Raw genomic sequence first — 25,139 nt, 5'->3', positions numbered from 1 at the left:
GAATATATTTGATGCTTGATAACAATTGGTAATGTGATTTTTTTCTAAATTGAATTGTGTTTTTTTCTTTCAATAGCTTAGAAATTTTCGTTAATGTATTTGTGTAGAAAGTGTGTTTCACATAAAATGACAAATCGAAAACTATTTACCAAAAATAAAACATTTTATTAAGTTTATTTAAAAATACATAATACAAAAATACATAAAATATATAGCTGGAAAAAAAATCTGAAATCTTAGTTTTTTATGTACACGCGGTCTGAAAGGGTTAAATGATCAAGCTACAAACAAATACATTGCAGAAACAAGAACAACGGCAAACGAGACAACGCACTGGTGAAACATCAACCATCAGAACAATGACAAAATACCAAAAAAAGCTTTACAAAATGCTTTGTAGCAATCGACACATATTTATACACTGAATACTGTAATGTCACACTCAAACAAAACACTAAATATCTTAAATTTATTTTTTTAAATAAAATTGTCAGGTTTTTTAATTCCTAAGATATATCTTTTGAACACTCTTACCTTTACCATTTTAATTCCAGGGCAGAACACCCTAAACCTACCTTTCATCTTTCCATTATGGCTTATGAATCGTAAATTATACAACAATAGCAGCGATGCTTTACAAATTGAGGCGCCTACACCTGAAGGATGAAATTAATTGTAATTGATGATGTGCCCATTAACTCCCGACACGTCCATTAAAGGCGAATAAAATGGAACAACGACCTCTCCCTGCGGGTTATAGCTGTTTTGTTGTTGATACAAGAAAAGTTTATTTTGATTCAGTGAATAATTATATTCATCATCTATCTTAACTGCGAGATGAAATTAGAGACTGCATTAAATAAGGCTTATATTATTATATTAAGGCTTTTTTAATAAATAATGATAATATACCTGCGATATCCAATGGTATTTTCGAATCGCCTCTATTTTGTTAAATAATTAAATTGTCAGTTTTGCTTTAGCAGTAGTTACGATAGTGAGACAGCAACAGTCTTAGGTTTATATTCGATAGAGCATGCTCTCTCTACCTCCTTGGATCTCAGCTCTCCACTCTAATAGAAATTAGCACTCGGGATATGGTACCTACTTATATTAGGTAATAATAAATCTGTCGAGTACAGCAGACTTTAAAATAAATCCTAAACTCTACGCTTTGAATAATTGTGGCGCAGCCGGTAGATTCAATTTCAATTTTTGATGAAAACAGTTGTTTATTTTTAGATCATCTGTTTAGAGTGATTTTTAAAAATTATTTTTTTATTAAGTAAACTACAAACATAAAAACATATAAAATAGCCGGTCAAAATATATTTTTTGTCAAAATATCAAAGTCTCGAGCGCAGGGGATAAAACGAACACCGCAGCAATAAATCAGAGACGAGCCATGCACCGAAATAAAAATCCCATGGAAGCTGAATTAGCGCAAGTGGCAATTTTTCAAAACTGCCCACGTGCAATGCGTCCCGTAACAAACGACATATAGCTGCTACGGCTACGGCGTAGAGGAGTCACAACGTAGAGCCGTAGAGGCGACTGTAAAGTGGTCGCGTTCGGTACGCGTCACACAATACGCTACGGCCATGGCCAGAGAGGTTGCCAATAAGAGCAAGTTTGACGTAGTTAAATAGGAATTGGTTTGTTGTTTGTCGAGGTTTTATATTGTTTATTCATCAATCATTTTTACTTCCTAATACTCGAATCAATTTAAATAACATTACACTACAATACAATGCTTCATTACGTTTTAATTGATATCTAAAGTGTTAATAATACACTAACCTAAGGATCCTATGCATGGGGGCTTTAACATGCAATTAAAGAAAGCTTGTTTTATTTATGTTGTAGAAATGTACTACTCCCATTTTAAAGTAGCTTGGGTTTATTCTTTAGATGTGCGAAGAGGTACGATGTTTTAGTATCACATTCGTGGAGGTATCAAAGTGTACTAAAACATCTTATATTTATATAATCTAGCAGTGCTAGAATATTTTAAGCTGCATAAATGGAGACTTGTAAATCAACAAGGGGCATGCTTAGTTGCCTTGGACACACTCGCTGCCAGGAGCTTTTGTTATCATTAAAATTACACGATCAGTCCGCCCACGGGAGTGATTGGCACTGAACCGGCCAAACGCAGATAGGAGTAACTCAGGACTTACAGTTTTAACACCTAGGAGCGAGTAATGGGTTTTCTATACTTGAGCCATAGAACCAAGTATTGAATAACCTCCAAATCAACTTTCTTCTCTATATCATTCCATAACACAGAATTGCGTAGTAAAAAAAGGACACAACCTAAAACCACATGTCATTTAATGGTTCAAATAAGATAACATCAATAAAACACGTTTTTCATGGTGTTTTTTTTAAACCTAATAAGTTCTTAAAGTACGAGCATAACATTTAATTGTTCAGAATCAGGAGTTGCCAATTTGATATTAAGCTTTTTTTTGTACAATTGAATAATTGATACCATTAATAACAATTGATACCATTGATACAAATAAACTATTAGAAACACTGGAGGCAATAGGAATTAGAGGAAAGCTGCTAGTTTTATTAAAAAATTTACTAACTGATCGACAAATAATAGTAAAAATTCTTAAAAAATTTAGCAAAAGAAAATATATCTCAACAGGTGTTGCACAGGGGTCAATTCTAGGGCCAACCCTTTATATTATTTATGTCTCAATTATGAGAAAATTGTTTTCATTTGCTAAACATTTTGTATATGCACACGATACGGCGCTCGTAATATCGCACGAAGATCTGGTTACTGCAATGAACCTTATGCAACATGATTTTATTGCCCTACTGAAATGGTCGCATGATGCAGGCCTCTTTATAAACGCCAAAAAAACTAAAATTATGCACATCAGATCTCCACACGCCAGATGTAATGTAATTCCTTCATTATATACACACACATTTGACTGCATACATTAAAATGTTGCACAGCCCTGTTCATGTGAAACCATTGATTTTGTCAAAAGTTATGTATATTTGGGTGTTACTATTGACTGCTACATGAAATGGGATGTACAAATTAGGATGTAGGATTTATAAAATAAAATATTTCGTGCCTATAAGTACTTTAAAGTTAATCTACTTATCTCTGGCTGAATCCACTATACGTTATGGAATTACTTCTTGGGGACATTCTTGTAAAACTAAAATAAGCTATATACAAACATTACAAAACTCCATTATAAAATTGTTAATCCATAAATATGACAATCAACACAGAAGTAACATTAAATTAATATACAAGTCTCTGAATATTTTACCTATCAGAGGATTATTGTTTTATAATATTGTAAGTCAACATGTTATATTGTCTGATTCATTGTATAGGGAAAGAGTTTGCCATAAACATAACACAAGATTCACTCAAAATGAAGGACTGGTAGTTCCGAAATGTACTAATAAATATGGTGAAAGAACTTTAAACTATATAGTACCCAAAATGTTTAACTTATTACCAATGACAATTAAAAATAATAACATGTATACTGCTAATGTTAAATATAATCTAAGGAAATGGTTATTGGATAATAATGATCTATACTGATGCCCCTGAAATGGAATTCATATTCTTAGAAAATGGAAAAACAATTATTTTGTAATACCTGACTACCTACCTCTATTTATGAAACTATTGATGTACTTGTTGATAATACTAATTTGTTCATACATTTATTTTTACTTGCTTATTTTATAAAGCTTTTATGTTTTATGTTGATAATACTAATTTGTTCATACATTTATTTTTACTTGCTTATTATATAAGGCTTTTATGCTGCTATTTAAACTTTTCTGCAATGTAACCAATTTATGTAATTATGTACCGTTCAAATTGTATCTTATGAATGTATAAATGTTGTCTCTATGTCCCTGCTGACAAACTACATAAGTAGTTTACCGGGTTTAAATGTGAATAAATAAAAAAAAATAAAAAAAACCATTAGATTTACACCCATGTACCCAATGAATGTGAATTTTACATCAACGATTTAATGTGTAGTAAGGTACCTGTATTAATAATTTATGATAAAATAAACATTTCAGGTTTAAATTATTGTTCTTTATCAATTGCAAGTGTAAATATATTGCAAGTCATATGGCAATAAAACAATATTATGTTAACAATTATCCGTCTTTTTTACAACAGTTTCAAATGCCCAAACTCAATTTTAAATACATGTCAAGTCCTAACGATGGTAACCTAGTTTATTAATCTTCAACAAAAGCTGCACATAAAAGGGAAAAAAAGGATTCAAACAACGTTGAAAAATTTGAATGCGAATCACAAATGAATACAATATTAAATCAAAAGACCTGTGTCTTTATTTTCTGCCCGTATTGTTTTTTTTTTCAAAATATGATTTGAACAAAGCCTCCGTCCAGTTAAAAGACTGGAGTGAGATCCGATTAATGTTCCCAGGAGATTTTACTAGATTTATTATCACATTTGCGTCACCAATTAGGTCGCCGTATTTTTGAATTACAATGGAATACAAACTTTACAATTTGTTAATCTTGATAATTACAGTAATTAACTAGCCAGAGATTCAATAAATTCTCAAAAATATTCTAATACATTTTAAAGTTTTGATTTTACGCGGTATCCAGACAAATCTATAATCATTTCACCTTGTCATTTTTGGTGTACAGAATATTTTAGCTTGTCGACATTTTACCAGTTTTTTTAATATGAAAAAGTAAATGCTGTGAAAATGTGAAATCATTTTATTTAATTAATATTTTAATAAATGCATTGCCATTGCCCAGTAAAATATAATCTTCCGTAGACTGCAGCATCTTTTAAAGGTACGTGTTTAAAGATTAACACAGCACAAAATTAAATTTTATTTCATTAGAGGTTAAATTTCTACCTTTTCCCGAAAATTTTAAATTCTCTTTATACTTCTGTCAATATAACGGGTGCTCTTTATGTCAAAAGAATTCTAGAAACCAAAACCCAATTTATCGGCCAGTGGTTTGTACACATTACAATGTATAAAAGTGTTGATTTTAACCATGTGTATGTATGACAGACTGAAACCGGTACGGTCGGATAATGAAAGCAGGATCATTTGAATACATTTTTTCAGTTATATCATAACAATCTATCATTGCCACAGTGAATTAACAAATTAGTTACTAGATCTAAGGTGTAAAGGTCTTCATAATATGTCATCATGAACAATGAAAATAGGCAATAATATTTTATTCATCTGTTGAGAATAATTTATTCATTTAAAAACGTAGTTTATAATGATCAACTTTCTCTCGTGTTTTTTAGGTAAATAATATATTTTAGGTAGGTATAAGGTTGCAGGTATGTTTCTTTAAAAATATATAAATAACAACTAGACATACTAATTTAGTGGTGGCCAAGAATGACGGCTCTCAGTTCAGTTCTGGTGACAGACTACCATTCAGACTCGCAATATTACTTGAAATGGCTTTATCCGCGTTTGATGACAACATCTGAATAGCCAGGTACTTCCTTACCTTCCTCTTGCTTGTCTCCTTCCTCTCTCCACTCTTTACAGCCTCACAACATACCCCATTAGGGGATACCAAAATTCCACTGACTCCAGTTAATAAGGAGCAGTTGCGATATTCACATGAAAAAAACGAACGAACAAACCAATAAATCTTTTGTGGCCAGAATTTAAACAATTCATCAAATTTGAAAGTTAATTTTCAGGTTCTGTGAAAGTTTTAACAAGTTCTGTTATTATTAACTGTGTCATTACTGTTATTATTAACTGTGAAATTTAATGAATTGTTCAAATTCTCTGAACCAACTGGAACTTAGTTTCCATAATATGAGAATATAAGTATAATATCTTTGATATGAAGAGTAGCGGCGTCTCCGACTGCACAGATAATTTTTGATGAATAAAAACGTTGTACTAAATACAATACATAATGTAATATATCAAAAATAATTGACATTTAATCAAGATTCTAAGTCAAAACTAGATGCACTACATAGTGCCTCGTCACGGGTTCGCTGAAATGTTGTAATTAACGGGCCCTGGCGTGAAATGTGGTCCGGCGGGACACCAGGCCGGCGCAGTCAAACGCTTCTTCCGCCTCGCTGCACTTCCCACCCCCAAATGCCACCTCCGGCTGGGGGGCCGACACCCCCCTCAGGGGCAGAACGAACACCGACAGCTAGCGACAGGAACACAAGCCCGGAGGTGGTTCACTGGCTCTAAGGACTCGTGTAAGTCAAGCCAATAATTTCATATTAAACATTCAAACATTGTGGTAAAATTATTAATTTCGTATCATATCAAAACCTTGAATTAATGCCTGCCAATAGTGTAGGAAAATATTAGAGTTGACCCTTATTTAATAATTGTATATTTGCAATTTTTCTAGGAACAAAGGTTTTATGGATCGAAATTTATTATTTGGATTGGATTGCCTGGCCAGTGGCTGAGGTGAACGCGATGGCGTTTGGGTCCAACCCAGGCGTAGTGTGTTCAAATCCTCGGCTGTTTAATTCCTCATCACAATACAAGCAACATTTTCCGTTTACGGTGGTGGTAGTAGGAGATTTTCAAATATTGTTAGATTATTCGTAACCCGAAAATATGTATCTTTGACATTCGCAGATATTATATGACTTCCTCCAGATGTCAGTAAAAAGTTTTAGTAAAAAGGTAGTTATAAAAATGGCATTTTTAAATGCTCATAATCCTTTCATATTTGTTTAATATCCGTGAGTTGTTATTTACAAATGTTTTAATATTAGGAAATACTAAATTTATAAGAAACGAATAGTATAATTTATTTTATTTATTTATTTATCGATACATTACTCTACAGTACTTTACATTTCAATTCAGCAACGTTGGCCTCACTGGGTTGTTCACCCGTGCTGAGGCCCCCATTTTAAAATATACGAGTTTATATATTTAAAAAAAAAACAACATTAAAATACAGATAAATTTACATCAAAAATAAAGATTAGAAATCAAAATCCAATTCTCACATCAAAATAAAAACATTAGAAGAAAATGGAAATCGGCATTTACAATGATCTATGTGCTTGTGCGTGCCGCTTGCCTTATACATTTTTTGTGTTGCGTGTATATGTTTTATTCTCTTATGTTATAGAATTTTGGAAATATTGTCTTTTTTGTTCTTTAATCCATTTTTTTTATTTTGTGTTTGAATTTATTTTTATTTTCCTCAATTTTTGTTTCAAGTGGAAGACTGTTGAATGCTTTGATTGCGTGGTATTTATGGTGTCTTTGTCCAAAGGTAGTGTTTACCGTCGGAGTTTTTATGTTTTTTTATACGCTTTTCTGACCGGTCTATTAGTGATATTTTGTGTTTGTTGGGGATTGTTTTTTTGGTCGAAAATGTAGTTTAGTAGAGTTTTAACATAAAATTGGCGTATATCAAGTATGTCACAGCTTTTAAATATTTGGTCTGTGTCGGTTAGTTTATGTTTTTTGAGTATTACCTTTAATATCGTTTTCTGTGCGATTTCTATTTGAGCGATAGCTGCGTTTGTTGCTCCTCCCCAAGCAATTATTCCATATTCTATTATTGATTGGCATAGTGCATAATATATTGTTTTCAATTGTTTTATTTTATATATGTTTCTTATATTTAGGAAAATGTGTATTGTTCTGAGGAGTCTATTTGTGATTTGTTTGATGTGATGTGTCCATCTAAGATTATGGTCAATTACGATTCCTAGATACTTAATTTGTTCTGTTTTTTCTAGAGGGGGGCAATCGCAGATGTTGGTGTTTATGCATTCGTGTATTTTTATGGTGTTTGTATTGTTTAATAATAAATAACAACTTCATAAAAATGTACGCATCCAAACACTGCAGGTAGGTTCTCATTCTAATATCGATCTATTGTCACTTAGAATTACAAAATATCTGATGAAAATTCAAAAAATGTGTTTGTTGTGTTGAAAAAATAAAAATAAAGTTTTTTGCGCATTGAACTCCCTCGTCGATAATTGCCACCTGGGCTGCGTTTGGCGTAGATACCCAGTCTACGGGAAAATGTTCGTTAAAATCCGTTATTCCGTAACAAACAAATTTTCAGGCTATCAATGCATTTACGTTGTTCAGCATGCATAATGTTTCAGTTTTGATTTTTCATTTTAAAAACTTCTGATTTTGAGAAATTCGTAACAATGTTTTTACGTGTTATATTTTCGCACTTTTAGTAAAACTACTGAAATGGTTGTATTTTACTGATCGTGCAATGAAAATAAGGGTTCATTATTTATTATTATATTTATTTATAGGAAAGTGACTTTTACACTTATTGTACGTACAATTAAACACATAAGTTTCCTTCTAACAATGTCAACTTTGATATCCCGACTATTAGTACGGAAAAATTAGGAGTCTTACTTCATTTGTTAAATTTTTTGAATGGCAATGAAAAATGGCAAGTACGGTTTTCGATCTTCAGCTCACGACCCCTTAAAGTATAATAAAATATCTATCTGGGTTTATTTCTATCTATATTTTTGTGACGTGTAAAATACTTATTTTTAATCTACACTCACACTGAACACCAAAAAAAACGCTATGACGGTGTCTGGGTTAGAATACACACATGTCTGAATTTTGGTGAATGCCATCAATGCCACTACTCAGATGAAGAACCTCGGTCTCACCATTGATCCATACCTCAAAAAAAATTGTAAACAAAATAAGAAACCCGCACACTTTTTCAGATTGATCTAAACATTCTCTACTTGCAATACTTGAAAATAATTTATTTTGAAGTCTCTCAATCTAATATTAAGTATCATAGCTTGAAGAGGGGGCAATTCATTTGCACTTGATCAAATCACAGATAACTATTATAACAATAATCCTTAGACTACCTCTTATTACAGACTGGGACATAATCTTTAATATTATGAATATATTTGATATTCGGCAGATATACGAAAAAACAATCCTAATGTATTTATATATATACAAACGTATATACTACGCAAAATGATTAAATACTCGCTGTACTCAAATTACTGAAATACATACTACTTTCTATCAACTAAACTTCCAGATAACCTAAAAAATTGTAACAATTTTATTTTAAAAATAACGTAATAATTTGGATCAAAAGCAACGATACGATCTTTACCGGTGCACTCATTCGAAATTATTGATTCAATAAAACTATTGACTATTTTTTTTTTTTTATTTTTTTTTTTATTTATTATAAATTTTTAAAGATACAAGTTTTATGCAGTCCCACAAAGCTGTCACACATGACGGCTTGTCTGTAGGTTCTACAAATAATATATATAAACATTTTTAATTTTTAATACATGTATGACACAAAATTATACAATAAACAATATCACAAAATAATATATATCAAAGTACCTACCTATATACAAATTATTTAGGCAGGTACGTTGAGATGTTCAGGAATACATCAATAATAAAGTTCAGAGATACATTGATTCGTCGCTTATTAGCCAACGCTTAGTGTTTTTGGGGCAGGGTCTCTCATTATTCTGAGGTTTAAAAGAATTATTATTGAGTGATTATATTGTAGTTATAATCATATGTATTTAAATTAACTTGTAAAATGACTGCCTCAAAAAAGGTTAGCCTGGTGAGTTTGGTTATTAGAAATCTCAATGGATAAAATTATACATATCTATTCAATATAAACTAATGTATACTGTACACACTTAATGTATGTTTTTTAGTTATAGTTGCAAATTTCTTACAGTGAATATGTATTATTATTATCATTACAATGAAATTTTCTACGAACCACATTATTTTGTAAGTAGAAAAAATATTTTAAAAGATAAAACATATAAGTGTATGTACCCATATTCATATACCAACAATCTACAAATTAAATTCTTAATCTGTCATTTCTTCATTATAAATGGGTTATAATTGTATGTTTAAAAAAAAGGTACCACGATAGTGTGACTATCTTAATAGACATACAATATGAATGAACGTTGAATGCAAATTGTATTTTTAGTACGTTTAAAATACGAGAAACGAATAAAATTAATGTTGTAGTGATTTTTGGGGGTATTATGTCATGGTGCGCCACACTCTTCTTCAGCCAACGTTTTGGACAGCATTACAGTGTCCATCATCAGGGCAGATGAATGATGATGGTCACTGTATTGCTGTCCGAAACATTGGCTAAAGAAGGCGGTAGCGCAACACGGCATAATACCCCAAACATAAATCACTATTAAATCTAAAATAATTACCAAAATTTATGATTATTGTTTTTAATTTATATTATTTTATTATGCAACTTTTCAAAAGGTTCTTGTGTAATTGGATCATAAAACATTACAAAAGTTTGCAATCACTTGGTTTTCTAAGTTACCCAGCAAGTGGTGTGTAATTGAGCCATTCCAGACTTTCATTTCAGGTTGTGCTCGCCTGAAGAAATTGCAAAAGTTGCCTTTACAACTCCACAGCGTGGCGTACCCGTATTCCGTACACCGTACACCAAACCTCGTACAGGCGTACAATGCCCAGAGATGAGGTTCATTTCTTTCATGATGACAACGGACCTCGTTCTGTTACCTCTACCTGTGGGGAATACAGGAACGAAATACGGCCAGGAATATTAACTGAGAACACCATTGTACACGTGATTAATTGCGGCGTGATACAAACTGAGCGCACAATGCGGGACAATGCTAAGATTATGACGTTTTCAGCTTGAAAAGGCAGAAAATTCTTCCAGTAATTTTTCCCTTTTTTGATGAATTCATTTTGCAGAACTTAAAATTACTTTGCGTGCTATGTGCGAGTTTGCGAGTGAATTCTTGTTTAATTTATAAACATATGTTATTAATTAAATTAAAAAATAATTTATTTTGTGTGTCGCTAAATTCAAATGTGACAATGTGACCGTTAACAGGTACGCTTCTAGATAAGTACTTACCATATTTAACCTGTGTTAAAAAATATATATGTTGATATAAAATAATTGGTATAATTTTACATGTATTTTAATCTTACGTCGAGCGACCCTCTCCTCAAGCAATTTAATGTACTAGATGTCCGACAGTGTTATCATATTCATAAAAATAAAAACAAAATGAAAACAGCCGAACACAAACATCAAACCAGAATTAAGGGAAGAAATGACCTTTCCGTTCCAACAAGCAACAGATCGACTTATCAAAAACTATTCTCATATCTCGGTCCTAAAATATATTTTAAAAAATCCCCTCACAACTGAAAATGTATGGATTATCATCCTTCGGTCCAAAAATAACAAAATGGTTATTAGATCTAGGCAGGACTCCTCTATATTACTAAAAAATGTAATGTGATAATTATTGTTTTCGAACGCCTAGTTTATCTTCAACATACTTATTTTCTCTATTCTTAAATCCTGTAATCCTCTAGGATAATTTGAAACCTGTTAATTTGACTGTCCTAAAACGGGAAACCTTCCTAGTTAGACAGTCATAAGCTTGCTTGAATATACTCTTAATGTAATGTTATATTATAAAATATATTGTTTTTTTTTATTTCCAATTTCTTTCAAATATTTTTTTAGCAATCAGTTTAATCTTTATTTATATTTCTTATGTGGTTTCTGTAAATTAATATATTTTTATTATCTTTGTTTTATCATAACAAGTCTTTTTCCCCTATGTTTTATTATTTGTTCTGCAAAATATCAATTTGTTAGTTCTTACATAAATCATGTACGACTACCAGAATACGGGTATGAGCCTAGTATGGAATTTGAGAAAAACCCCAAAATTGTATTTTTTGTAATTTATGTTCAAAAACAAAAACAAAAATTTTAGATGAATTAAATAACTATTTAATACTCCACTATTTAATCAAAATAATCAACATGTTTCAAAATCCATGATTTCTTCATTAGTAAAAACGTGCAATGAAAATTTAAAATATATTATAATAGACAAACAAGTGGAGCGAAATAAGTACCCTCAGACAAAAATATAACAATGAGGGGTAATTATTATTAAAATATTTGATGTAATTTGGCATTTTTGAAGATAAATATGTTAGATACTTATAACCCTTTTGAGGACAACTTTTTTTTTGACGATACGCCCTTAATGTTTTTATTTATGTATTCTATATTCTTTTTGATGAAGAGAAAAAACCTTTTTTAGTCATTTTGAAATTTTCGATTTTCCAGCGGTCTTTTTTCTGACCGGTGTAAAAAAAATTATTAGGTAAAAAAAAATATGATCTAAAATATTTGTTTTCATTACAAAAAGACAGGTTAGTTTTTCTGACCGGTGTAAGAAAAAATTACTAGGTAAAAAAAATATGATCTAAAATATTTGTTTTCATTACAAAAAGACAGGTTGGTGAGGAAAAATGTACTTTTATTTATTTGCGTTACAGGAGAATAACTGCTTTGATAATTTTATGGAGAAACTGACCAAGACGCGATTTTCGTAAATTTACTCAACATGTGCGAACTTCGGGGCGGTTGGTTGGTTCGATTCAAGACCTTTGTTCGTTACGTCACAATGATTACAACACAAAAGGGCGATTATAACTTGTAAACATAAAGAAATATAGACCTTAATGTTGCAGGTCTCAAAACTAACCGTTTTTAGCTTATTATAGCGTATTTTTAACAAAATAAGTTTTTTTTTCAATTGTTTCTTCACAGGGCTTTCACACTTCAAGGGTGTTCTAGGCCATTATTTCAAATTATGGAGAGAGAGAAGGAAGATTTTATATATCTATTTTGTTTAAATGGGCAAATTTCAAAATTGTATGGGAGATTTGAGTCAAATTCAGACATAGAAGAAATGAGATGTTGAATGAAGGGGAGGCAATTTTAGATAAGGACTGATAAAAGAGGCGAGGTGAGGTGATTTTCTGACGAAAATGGAGCTATACAAATAATCCAATCATTATTATAAGAGAGGATATTTTTTTACAGAGGGAGAACCAAAAGTTCACACTTCTAGACTATACAATTTGAGGAGTCAAGCACGTATTAGTTAATTAGTTTTTTAATATTTTTTTGTTATAATATCTGTAGTTTTGTTATTTGATTGTAGTTTCGTTACCGCCCACCAGATGCCAGTAGGGTGTGTAGATAAAATTATTATTATCCAATTAATGTAGTTTTAAGATTTTTCTGTAGATGGCGGTACTTAGACTATCTAACAGAGATAGCATGCAGGTCGTACCCGAATGGTAACGACTACTGCCGATACTAGCCGATCCCTAGGTAGGGAGCTCACTTCCAGTTGCTTCACTCATAGCTTAACGGACGAAGTCCTGCAACACATTCATTGTAATTATCACATATTGTAATTAAAAATTACTCGTAATCTTTGACGAACCAAGACCAAAGATATTAGAAGAACGAGATATGCTATCTTGGCCGCCGGACCGTAGCCGGAGTACTACCTAATTAGGGTACTTTGAACGGTATCGGGACGTGTACGCACAGAAATCTGTTCTATGTATTAGTGCGGATACCTTAGCGCAAGCGAAGGTGTGCAGTAGTATTGGTGAACAAAACCGGCGACACTCGGCAAAACAATTCCATTCAGTACGAACTGCTCATAGCATATCTCGTTCTTCTAATATCTTTGACCAAGACATTTATTTAATACTCGCGATCTTAAGTGTATTCCATACCAAGAAGATAATTATACAGTATATTACCATAATCTAAGATATGAGTTTTGTAAATAGTATAAAATCTATTAACGTTGCATTTTTACAATTTTATCAAAACGAATATTGAAATATGACCATTATAATTCGACACAATCAATTTTGAGTGTAGGAGCAAACATTAATTATTTAAAAAAAAAATTTCTACACAAATAATCCATGCATTTCGTTAAATATAAAATATGCAACATTAATTTTACTTTGACGCTTTTTGCATTGGTTTCCCTATAGTTGACAATGATTAAATTAGAAGAAAGAGATGATTCTGTATTAAGTCACCGACGAACTGGAGCTCTCGCCTGGTGTGTTGCTGACAAATCAAGATCGAACGACAAGTAATTTTTTTAAAGTGGAACAATCGGAATATCTTTTAGCCCGGCGAGGCAACTTTATACCCAGAATGATTGAAAAATCACCAACCATACAAAAAGTCGTATTTTTATATCCTCTTTTTAACGTTTTGGTGAAATTTTGATTTTTAATGTGTATGCTGATAAGGACAAGCAGTATTTACTTGAAGTGCTTCTGGTTGGAACCAAGGCAACTCACTGCCTTTAATCTTAGATCAAAAATCTCCAAGATCATTCGAAAAAGCCTGGAGGAATTGCCGTTTTACCACTACATGTGTCATTCGAGAAGGAACCAGAAGTGGTAATTCCGTTTGCTCGTTGGTGTAACAAATTAAGCCCTGATAGAGTCCTTTACAGGTTAGGTCGTAGGTTGTTTTTTAAATGTTTTTTGTAACTTTTCACGATAGATGTATATTTGTTTGCTGATTGAAAAAAATGTGTTTAAATAGTAGCATTAACGTAAGTTACCTACTCACAGGTAAACGACCTGAAGTAAGATTGCTCCAAGATTTATTAGTTTCCCTTTCTCTCTAAAAAGGATGGCGCTCACTAACCATTTATTTTTTTAATCTTCTATTGTTACACTATCAATTTAATAAAATAATTCCTTTTATTTCGACGGCAGATTATATTAATAGGGAAATAAAAACTTACAAACTTAAAACTCGTTGCATTCTCATTTGAATGTGTAATAGAGTTTTCAGGGAACGTGCATGTATAAAGGGAAATGGTTTGTTTTGTGATTTCATTTAAAAATCATAGGCTATTGAAATTTTATTATTTTTCTAGATGTTTTCTTCCCATTAAATTTACATACTTTTAATTGGCACGTTTTGTATTGCTTGATACGGCAGGTTGTGCATTGTACATTGCACAGTGCACACCCCAAATAACCAGCATTTTTTGTATTGCTTGATACGGCAGGTTACCATTGTACACTGCACAGTGCATACCCCATATAACCAGCATGTTTTGAATTGCTTGATATGGCAGGTTGTGCGTTGTACACTGCACAGTGCATACCCCATATAACCTGCATGTTTTGTATTGCTTGATATGGCAGGTTGTGCGTTGTACACTGCACAGTGCGTACCCCATATAACCAGCATGTTTTGTATTGCTTGATACGGCAGGTTGTGCGTTGTACACTGCACAGTGCATAACCCATATAACCTGCATGTTTTGTATTGCTTCATACAGCAGGTTGTGCGTTGCACACTGCACAGTGCATACCCCATATAACCAGTATGTTTTTTATTGCTTGATACGGCAGGTTGTGCATTGTACACTGCAAATTGCATACTCCATATAACCAGTTAGAATAAAAGACGAATAAACATTAATTTGTTCTCGTCCCAGCCTTCTCTTTATCTCATAAGATGAAATTAGAAAAGATTTTTAAAGTAAGACCACCGAATATCCTGTGTGATTAAATATCAAACTGACTTAACATGAAATATAATACATTCGAACTGCGAAATTAAATATATTTTAATTCTGTTAAAAATTCGTTTTAAAAAATACAAAATTGTTACCAAAAGTAACACATAATAATGTTGCCGAATAAAAAATTTCTAACATTTCGATAAAAATAATAAGAGCAAACGTGAAAATTTACTGTTAATTTATTCTTCCTTCAACAAAAGCTTTTTGAATGTGATCTTTTGTTCTTTGAAAAACTGTGTGCGTAGCAAATTTAAACTCGGGTCGGTCGCGGTCGGAATTTTAGATTCCTGGCTGTTTGGATGGCGCGCGATACGTTGAATTTATCATGTAAATAGATACAGTGTAAAATAATATAGTCAATTCAATTAGCACGCCCCTGGGCATTTATCTCTCTCATAAACGGGCCCTCAAAAATTAATCGGACGTCCCGGGGGCAGGGGTGGCGGTAATTTATTCATCCTGCCGGAGATAAGCCGCGAGCCACTGGCTACAGTACTACCTAATAGGACTGAGTGGGACTAAAAGGCGTCGTAACATGAACACCGAATTAAAAATACTTGTTGTGTGCCAATTGTGTGTAATTGGTGCGATCCCCATAAATGTCAAGCTTATTTAATTAAATGCTCCCATTTTTTATGCCCGTCTGTCTGTCTGTCTTTATGAGGTTATATGTCGAATTATAGTTGTCTGGTTTGGTGACGCAAATGAGATGGGTACTCGGAAACTGAAGATCCTTAACACCGTTATGGTCAATAATAAAAATGGTTCGTTTATAATGCATAATTTTTTTTAGAAGAGAGAAAACACACTCCTTCGTATTGTTGAAGCCACCGAAGATTGCAAATTTGAAATCAAATTATCCGTATTTCCGATGTAAAAAAAACTCTGTACCGTATTTTCAATTTAGCGTGTCGTCTTCCCGATAGTTTTTCTAGGGAAGGAATCCCTAAAACTATCCATTTATCTTCAGTCTCACACAGTTGTTGCTAGGATTTTTTTTATTTAAACGATGCTTATTTATTTAAAACAAAGTTTTTTATTGTAAAACATCTATTTTTATTGATCGACGTATTTGAAAATATTATTTTTTTGTTTGACTGGGGAACGAACCTTCCTCCCTAGGGACTGGCTCTTAACTCAAGTGAACTTTTAAAAAATAAAAATAATTAAAAATTGGTTTGATTGAGAATTGAATCTTACTTCCCAGAGACTGGAGTCAATAACCCTAACAACTTAGCCAAATGATAATTGGATAGTACCGACATTTATTTCTTGTATTGATTGCTGTGCATTTTATTTAGCAATTTTAAAAAAATACTGTGTTCGCACATGTGTACGCATGAGTGCGCCAAAATTTGAAAGAATGCATTGTCATCGACAAAGAATTTATCTGCCGAGTTTCAGCTCGATCGTACATCGGGAAGTGGGTTAATATCCATTAAAATTCCACTTCATTCATTCATTCATTCAATCAAGAAAACATTCAAAATTCAAATTGATATATTTACAAATATATAATTGATGTAGAGTTATTATTCATAAGCAGGTATTTAAACATTTATATTATACAGTGTAAAAAATATATGAGCACTATAATAAAACGTCCACTTACTTAATAACTGTATATCAAAAGTTCACACAAAGTACAATCCTTAGATATATTAGGTATTTGATTCTTTAAAAACATAGTTAATGCAACCTTAATCTTCCACGTGTAAAATAAGTTTTTGGTAAGACCCTCAAAATAACAATATTCCCACCTTTCTTTCATCCGTTCTTTACGCGGCGCCGCTCCGCGAGGATTTGAAAAAGTGAGCACTTATTCATGCATGAGCGTCTAGACAAGTAGTGCGAGATCAACTTATTCTTCTCTTTATTTCCCCCGAGTTGCCAGCAATACAAGACGGAGCCGTTGATGCCAAATCAGGTACCGCCACCCACCCGTACTCGGTGTTGCTTCCGTTGTTATTGCTGTTACGTTGTTATATTGTTCCGTAACGCACACGAAACACTGCAGGGCATGAATTAGGTTTCGTTACATAAAAAATTAGTAGTGTTTTTGAACGTTGAGTTAGAACGTTTTAAATATCATAAATAAGCGATATGGTACAGACATTACACATCACTATTTTTTTATTTATTTATATATCGTTTCTTTACATTGTACCTTTTTTAAAGTTAGAATTTTTAATAATATATGGGATGTGCAAGGTGCTTTCATGAGTGGAAGGGGGTGCATGGACCAGATATTCTCATTGCGTATGCTCACTGAGAAGTTTCTGGCAAAAAACCAGAAACTTTTCTGTGCCTTTGTAGATTTACAAAAAGCATACGACCGAGTCGACAGGAAAAAGCTATGGAAGGTGTTGTCCAAGTATGGAGTGAATACGAATCTGATTCAGGCAATTGCGTCTCTGTATGAGGGAAGCGTTGCATGTGTTAGGGTAAACGGTGGTTTTACGGGGTGGTTTGATATCACAAAAGGTGTTAAACAAGGCTGCGTAATGTCACCGTGGTTATTCAATCTATACATGGATAATTGTATGCAAGAATTGAAAGAGGTGGGATTGGGCGCGAATTTGAATAATTTGAAAGTATGTTGCCTGTTGTATGCTGATGATGCGGTGCTGATTGCTAATAGTATAGATGATCTACAGTCTCTCGTGTCTAGGATGAACGAAGTATGCATGAAGAATGAGTTAATGATGAATGTAAGTAAGTCTAAAGTAATGGTGTTTGAAAGAGAGAGTACGAAAACAGTGTGCAATATAATTGTGAATGGGGAATACTTGGAGCAGGTGGATGAGTTTGTGTATTTAGGAAGTATGTTTACGAGAGATGGGAAGGCTGACAGAGATATCGAAAGAAGGGTAAATGCAGGTAATTCCGTTAATGGAGGACTAAACGCCGTAGGCGCTAACAAAAAATTGTCCAAAGAAGCGAAGTTAGCAGTCCACAACGGAGTGCTGGTACCTACCTTGATGTATGGAAGTGAGGCATGGAACTGGCAAAGAAAGGATGAAAGTAGATTAAATGCTGTTGAAATGAGATCCCTGAGGCGTATGTGTGGTAAAACCATGTTTGATCGTGTGAGGAATGTGGAGATCCGCAAAGAGTGCAAGGCTGATGTAAGCGTAATGAGTAAGATTAAGAAAGGGACGCTTAGATGGTTTGGGCATGTAGAGCGAATGAGCGAAGATAGGAGTGTAAGGAGGATATATGATGCAAATGTGAATGGTAGCAGAAGTCGGGGACGCCCGAGGAAGACATGGCACGATCAAGTGAATCAGATACTCGAGTCGGGCCATGTCAAGAGTCAGAATAATAGAAGAGTATGTATGAGACGATGTATGAATGTGAATGAGGCAAGGAGTGTGTGCCAAGACCGAGTTGTTTGGCGGTCCGTCCTCTCTGCCTACCCCTGCGGGGAAACGGCGTGATGGTTAGTTAGTTAGTTAGTTAGTTAGTAGTTGAGCCAATTTAACATCCGAATTTTACATAAATGATTGTTTACTAGTTCGAAAATAGCGTAAGTGTAAGAAAACGATAATTTTGGACTTACCTTACCTTAGTGGTCAAAATTGGTTTTTATTTTTCCATTTAATTATTAGAATTCCTCAAAATATGATTAGAGAAAAATATTAATTGGAAAATTGAAAAATATAAATTAATGCCAATAAATCCATACATTTATTGAAAAAAAAAAAATCTATATAGATTTCACAGTTGATCCCATATTTTTAGGTTCTATTTAAATTTGGCACATTATAACAAGCCATCGATCAAGACGTTTTGCAAATTTGCCACAATATGTTAAAAATCGTTCCAGTAGAAATGGTTACCAACCCTGATGAAATGAAATATGTAACATGTACAGAAAGGAAGTAAAATGAATGCAGTAGAATTGAGATTTCCCAAGTGCATCTACATATATGTTCTAAAACTATGTACCTACGAACGTATTACAATCGGGTTCAAATTTGAAAAGAAGGCATGGCCAATATAAACATTATGGGTAAGATAAAGAAAAGAACGCGTTTACACAATTTTGTTGTCTTTATTGTCAGTAACGTGGGACATAAAAATTAAAAGCCTGATTGACACCAGAAAATATAAACTAATTGTTTTTAATGTTCGCAACAAAAAGAGAAGCCGTTGTTAAATCGACATTAAAAAACTTTTTACCAAGGCCTCGACTTTGAGGTTTGGACAGGAGCTTTTAAGCAACGGCGCCGCTTTGTTGCTTTTGTGTGAGTTGGATGTTGCTAAATAGTTACGCAATAACTATACAAAGTACTGTATACCGTTAACGTTAACGACCAACAAAACGGACTTAAAAATTCCTAGAATTAGTGTTCGTCTCATGGTGCGCCGGTGGCATCTGTATACGGTACGATCGAAGAAAACATCGTATTGGCAGATAAACGAGTGTCAAAATAGAGAATAAGTGAAGAACAAGTGGGTGGAATTTAAACTCCGGTAGACACAGCATGATCTAGAATATGAGACAAATCATCTCAAGAATCGGTATAACAGCATAGTGAGACGATACTGAATTCTAATAGTGGAGTGTATGCAAAGGCAAAGAGTTTTATAACGGACAATTCTCTCGACATACCCATGGGATGTTTCGGCACATGTTTGTTTAATTCATAAGTTAGTTCAATTAAGTTCAATGTATGAACAAATACATACGCCCATGCCAGATACAACAACTTTTCTATTTTTTGTCCTGACAAACAGCCCATTTGAACGTGCCTTTACAAAACGTAGAATTCCCTAAGAGATGTTGATATTTTCCACTGTACCCTTAATTTTTCTTTAATCAATACATCTTTCAATGTACTTAATCAAAATAATTATTTTTTTATTGATCGTCTACCCTTAATATATTTTTTTCTTTCACTTAAAACATAAAATATTTACTTTCTTCCTAACTTGTAACCATACAAAGATTATAAATGTAATTTTATACGCAACATCTTAAATTCAAAATTAATTCACATGTATTACTGTATGTTTACTTAATACACTCAAATTAAAAACAAATAAAACAATAACTTACCAGATATTATATGAATACGTGCCAACAATAGTAACCTTAGTAATTTTTAGTGGTAATTCTAGACCACACCACACTAATATTTTTTTTGTTTTATGACAAATTAAAAAGCTTCAGATGCATATTAATCTATGATTTACATTTATCTAATGTTTAACCACAGATGAGTAAGAAATAACTTTATTTTATGTTCCATTCTGAAGGCAAACTTTTGCTCTTCATAATTCGAGTGAAATGTTCATTTCGCCAAATGACGAAGATAGAGTTAAAACAGTTCTGGATGCAGAGTACCGTGTCCCACATATGTACGTCTGGTGTTGGTGAACGGGCATAAATTAAAGTGCACAAGTGAAAATCCCCCTTGCATTCATTCGGTCATAACTTTTAATGGTGGCCGTTAACAAAGCGAATTGTCGGGCATTTCCCGCGCCCTTGTCCGCGATTCCGTCCCCGTTACGTTCTTTTGATTGCGGTTACGCAACCTGCACAACACTACATCTCACGTGGCGCAGTGACGTACCATCTACAGTATTAAAAAGTATTTATTGGACGTTTGTGATCTATAATCTAGAAGTGTGAATTTTAGATTACAGCCTGTAGGAGTCGAAAGAAACGTTGTGACTTTATCACTAATCTGAAGAGGGATGGCAGAGTTTTATTTACAAAGATACATAATCAAATCAAAAATACTGATTTCTGTTGTTTGTCTGTCTGTAACTCTTACTCAATGAACTCCAGAACTCGGGTGTACTTATTTCATATTCAATGTTATTTTCAAAAATAGAACTAATTCTGTGAAAAATTCAGACAAGCAATAAAGTATATTTTATGTATTTTTTTATTTATTATTCTTTATTTTGGCTTTCACCTATTAGGTTTGATCTTGGCCATACAAAATAAACATTTTTTCTTATTAACAAATACAACAAATTACAGAATATATTTACTACACACCATAAACATAACAAAACGTAACATAAATAAACGTAAAAAAAAATAACATTAACATAACATTATACTATAGGTACATTTAAAATATAATATTTTACCAGATAATTATTTCAATTGTCCTTTTGAAAATTGGAATTATAATATCCCGTGATTAAACACGCGTCTGCGCTAAATGTACTAAATTACAAATTAAAATTATACCTCCAACGACCAAATACGTTTTACCGCTCTACGAAATTACGAAATAGATCCTAACACACGGAATACATTACAACTATAATACCCATTCATTCTACACTCTATCAATTTAATCACCTTTCAGACGAAACATAATATATCCTTATTCCCTAACTTAGCGGTATATTATGTACATAATTAATTAGTGTTATCTATTTACTAATAATTTCTCAAATTTTTCATCTTCTTATAATTCTCTAACTTCTCTATCCTCTTCTTGCAACCCAAACTAGCTAAACATCATTTTTCTTATTTCTCCATTTTATATTATAGTAATGTATAGATTCTATGTCCGCGAAATGTAAAATTCACCCGCCATAACACAGGGTCATCCCTAGCATGGAGGGTGAAATATCACAAAAAACCACATGTACTCTCTAAATCATGTATCAATAAAATAAATAAAGTTCCATCTCCCTCCGTTGAACCCAACCGCCTTGTTAGTGATCTTAGAAAATTCTTCCATCTAGGTAATATTGTTTTATTGACCTCCTTAATTCTTTAAATTTATACATTTATTTTATTTATCATCAACATTATGGGAATATTAACATACATACTATTCAAAGTAATATTAGAACTATATGAACAGTAATAGAAAAAAATGTGTAAGGGCAGAGTAATAATGAGAACATTTATCTTGGACATACACTAGGCGAACCTATTTTGAGGCAGAATATTGAGCAAAATTATTTAATACACTGGCTATGGTTTACCAATACACATAACACATAGTGCATCAGTTCTTGTAAGACTATTTATTTACTAGTATGAATCCCGTCTATGAACTCAACTCCGGTTCTATACACTATTTATAAATTTGCCCATTTAAGTAACATTTGCTTAAAAATAAATTTATAACCCCGTTTTCCTCCCATTGCTACGTTGGCTGTCAAGAATACCCTTGAAGTTTGAAAGCCAGAAATATTGGAAGACTTTTCACTTCGATTTTATTTCACTACAGAATTTTTTTTCTGTAAATCTCGAAAAAAAATTATGCACGGCACTGGTTAATATGGTTGTCGACATTTTAATCCTTGTAGGCTTTATCTCTCCCGCTTCACCACGTAATCATTTTTTTATCTTTCATTTTGACAAGGTACACTTTCATTTAATCCCATTACAGTTTTTATCGATAACATATTTCAAACAAATAATACAAAATGTTCTTATCGAACACTAATTATTATCGCATACCTACTAATTAATAACAATAATGCATATTTACCGCACGATTATTTAACATTTGAAAATTTGATTATTTTTAATAGCACGGTGAATATCGGCGCCGTGGCTTAGTTGGTTAAAGCGCCTGTCTAGTAAACAGGAGATCACGAGTTCGAATCTCGTCGGGGCCTTGGCAGCATTATGCTGTCGATATCTTTTTTATAATTTATTATTATATTTTTCGTAAAATATTGGTGTTTTTTCTTTTAAATGTTATAATAATGTGAAATAAACACACCAACTATCACGACATCTCTCCGTAGGAGTAGGCATAGAGATTTAAACTAATCGCTTCATTCACGTTCATAAATTATCTAATAATCTGATAGTATTATTACGCTAGCGTCTGGACGATCTAGGCCCTCTCATTGGTCGAATTCAAATCGTATGTTTCGTTTAAATCCCGAATAGGGGGTCTGCAGGTAAAATTCGACCACTCTGCCCCTCTGGCGGCATAAGAACGAAGCAAATGACTGGCGCGAATATTTAAATATGCAGCTAACAATACGCATAGTTACGCAAAATTACTTGACCATTAACAAGCGTTTAATAAGAAGAGTTCTTCTGGAAGCTTATCACTTTGATAATAAACATAAATAACAAATAACTTTGTTTACATCACTTAATTACATACAACCTCTACATGTTTCTTGAACGAAGTTCACGTCATCAGGAGTAAGTATACATTGAAGTTAAAAATTAAATAAATATTACAATTGGAAAGAAGAAGTTAAAGGAGAGGGGAGGGGTAAGAGTGGGTGAAGTTTATCAGAATTAGGAATTACAATGTCGTTAGACGGGAAAGACCATTTGAGTGGGAAAATATTTAAAAGAGGGTTTATATTTTTTTTTGCTTATTGATTATATCTGATTTTATATTGACATGTTTTCTTTTCTTCTGTAATATTCCGTAATAATCTATTTACAATATATACTCACCCTCTCTTTGTGAATGACCTAATATCTACCTATTAAATGTAACTGTTGTTAGTATCACTTAAACTGTGCGAAGCCCAACCAAGAGCCGCCCGCAGGGCCTAGCAGCAAAAAACCCGCGGAGCGAGTTTTTAACTGCTAGTTAGTATTATTTTATCCAGATTCTTCGCATGACCTAAAACGAGTGGTTGATGCACTCGATCGTACCATGTCTTCATTTTTCTTTTCTTTTTCTAAATAGGTACTTTTCTGCTGCTATCCAATATTTTCGCCTTAATGTGCTCAGAAATCATCGGCGCCGTGGCTTAGTTGGTTAAAGCGCCTGTCTAGTAAACAGGAGATCACGAGTTCGAATCTCGTCGGGGCCTTGGCAGCATCATGCTGTCGGTATCTTTTTGATTATTTATATCTTTTTCGTAAAAGTTTATTATTATGTACAACGTGAGTTTTACAAAAAATAATTCAGATTAAGTTGAGATGTTCCTCCTTTGAACTAGGAAAATACTTTCTGAATGCATTACACAAACTAATGAATTTCATACTAATTAAAAAAACGTTTTAATAATCTAATCACATACCTTATAAATTAAATAAGCAATACACATTTTTGCCGTCCAGCATGAAATTGAAACTAGAAAATATTCATAAATTAAAATTAATCGATAAAATGATGTCACTACGATTTCAGAAGATATGCATTGAGATTTTCATCAGAGATATTTTCAGAAATACCGAGCCAAAAAATAAATCACCATACACCACGATTGATTTCTGAATAACATCATCGTGTATCGTAATTTATCGTAAATCCCTCAGGTCTATGTCAACTTTGGGGATGCTGTGTGGAGGGTCTTTTAAGTGAAAGGAAGGAGAGGAAGTTCTGAGTAGGAAAATGGTATGACGGGTGGGTAGGAATCTGGGACCAATGTGTCTAGGAGTGACATGACATGAATCCATCCCTCCCACTGCGGTGTGATAAATAAAACCGGGCGTCCTGCTAAGTCATCAAACGTAGCAAACCACTTGGATTGACCTATGGCAGGGGTGTTCGCTATCGAATAAATGGTTCCCTGGGCGACGGTACTCATTATATAATTTGGCAACATTTTTTTTTTTGGATTGATGTGTTTTGACATATTGATGAAAATAAAGCAACTCTTTGTTTATAATAACCACGGAATTTTATTTACTTAATTTATTATGATC

The 25,139-nt window shown here is 32.9% G+C and overlaps 2 non-coding genes across 2 annotated transcripts; both read left to right on the top strand.

Moving 5' to 3' along the window:
- The first annotated feature begins 23,054 nt into the window (after nucleotides 1-23,054).
- On the top strand, nucleotides 23,055-23,128 carry TRNAT-AGU (transfer RNA threonine (anticodon AGU)). Its single transcript has one exon. It is a non-coding gene; the product is annotated as a tRNA-Thr (tRNA).
- Nucleotides 23,129-24,227: 1,099 nt separating this feature from the next.
- On the top strand, nucleotides 24,228-24,301 carry TRNAT-AGU (transfer RNA threonine (anticodon AGU)). Its single transcript has one exon. It is a non-coding gene; the product is annotated as a tRNA-Thr (tRNA).
- Nucleotides 24,302-25,139: the final 838 nt, after the last annotated feature.

This window comes from Hesperophylax consimilis, chromosome 3, assembly GCF_061612785.1.
Source record: "Hesperophylax consimilis isolate HC1 chromosome 3, BYU_Hcon_1.0, whole genome shotgun sequence".
In the NCBI taxonomy this organism is placed as follows: Eukaryota; Metazoa; Arthropoda; class Insecta; order Trichoptera; family Limnephilidae; genus Hesperophylax; species Hesperophylax consimilis.
The sequence above is the reverse complement of the archived record's forward strand: the minus strand, read 5'-3'. Positions and strand labels throughout refer to the sequence as shown.